The following is a 1,847-nucleotide window of genomic DNA, read 5'->3' on the forward strand; positions in this document are numbered from 1 at the left end:
ACCAGAGAATCTTATAAAAACACATTGCTCAAATGACTAAGATTTATGCTTCCGGAGTTTACATACATCGCGCAATTAGATAAGGTTCAACTCGCAAGGTGCTTTCTGGCCCTGCTTCAAATGGCCTTGGGGTTTCGAGGAGAATCAGAAACCGCAGTGCTGGCAGGAGGAGTGGTGGGGCCAGGCCAGCCCACGCACAGCCCAGCAGCGTGCCCCCAGCTCGGCACAACCCCCTGGGCACGGCCCGTCAGTGGGCACAGCCACGGCCCCTGCTTGTGAAGTGAGTGGATCAGGAAAAGGGAAAAGAAAAAGAAAGAAAAAAAAATAGAGGGAAATTAATTTTCCATTCTTTGCAATAGGTGGTGAACGAGCTGTGCTACTGCTACAAGTCCTCCTGCAGCCGGCTGAACAGCAGCTGGTTCTGAGCTGAGATCTCAGTCCTGGTTCGGCTCTTCTGCCTCAGCCCAGCAGCACAGCCAGTACAGTGGGAAATAGGAGTCCAAGTGGAGAGCACACTAACTGCTTCCATCTGCTATTTAAGGGTTTCAAAGAAAAACACATGAACTCTAACATTATTTTAATATGAGCATGATTGTTCACAGAAATTATTAAATGAAGAGCTACATTTTGCATTTCCCCAGTATTAGAGCACTCTGAGATGGTGTTCACAGCTGCAAGCTCTGCACTGACTGCAGTGTTTTACTGGAAAGGTAGAAAAATGGAACAGGTTTGAGGATCCTTCCTCTGCTCGCTCTCCTTACAGGTAATAGATGGATGCAGTGGGTACTGCAAGGTCAACAGACTGTAAGTCAAGGATTTTTTCCCTTTGTTTGAAGCACTGTATTTTGCTTTCTACTATATTAAGCCACAATCATTAATATTTCAAGACCTGAAGAAGGCTCTCCCAGTGCAGTGACTGCTCTGAAGCGCACACAGCCATTTTGCTCCAGCTGCACAGACCGAGCCATCGGCTCTCTTTGCTTCCTGTGCTCTGAGATTCACCACATCTCAGCACGTGGCACAAAACTGCATTAGAGAACACGCTGCACTAAGCCAACAGTCTTTACTCCCAGAGCTCGGTGGCACTGTCACTTCTTGGTTAAATCCAACCCTGCTAGGGCAGCTCCACACGAAGCCCTGCGGCCGCAGCCATAACCAGCAGAGCCAGGGCAGGGAGCAGAAGGGCTGCCTTGGAGCTCCCTGGCTCAGCATGCCAACACACAGCACATGCAGAACCTGCTCCATGGACATCCCACTGCTTGCTTAGGAAGGGCTTGCAGGGTAAGGCAGGCCACGAGCAGCACTCTTACACAGTTTTCAAAACATTCCAATGTGAGAAGATGAGTTCATGTGTGCTGTACAAACTGTGTTCCTTAGCTAGCCTTAATTAGCTCTTTCTGTTAGCTTAAAGAAACAACAACAGAAAAGAAAAAAAAAACAGACATCTTTTCTCCCATTCAGTTCACCCACAGCCACAACAAGGTTACAGCCCTCTGCACTGTATCCAAAGAAAATTCTGAAAAATATTTTCAGTACCAAAATGCTCACACTTTCTTTTAGAAGAAATCTCATTGATTCTAAAAGGATGCCAACTTGAAATACCCATGCTGATATCTTAGAGTTGCCATGTTACAATCTATTCAATTTCTATTTCTCCTAAAGGCAGGCAGGATTTGTCCAGCAGTGCCAGCCAAAAAGAAACCACAGGGTTTCTTTTTTAAAACAAAAATGACCAAACTGATGCATGTCAGAGCTGCAAAAAGCGCTCAGAATTATGGAATTTCAGTCCAGTCTCCATGTAAATTTTCTCAGGCGGTTTTTCAAACTTCATTTTTTTTTTCATTAAA

Source organism: Meleagris gallopavo, chromosome 11 (assembly GCF_000146605.3).
Source record: "Meleagris gallopavo isolate NT-WF06-2002-E0010 breed Aviagen turkey brand Nicholas breeding stock chromosome 11, Turkey_5.1, whole genome shotgun sequence".
In the NCBI taxonomy this organism is placed as follows: domain Eukaryota; kingdom Metazoa; phylum Chordata; class Aves; order Galliformes; family Phasianidae; genus Meleagris; species Meleagris gallopavo.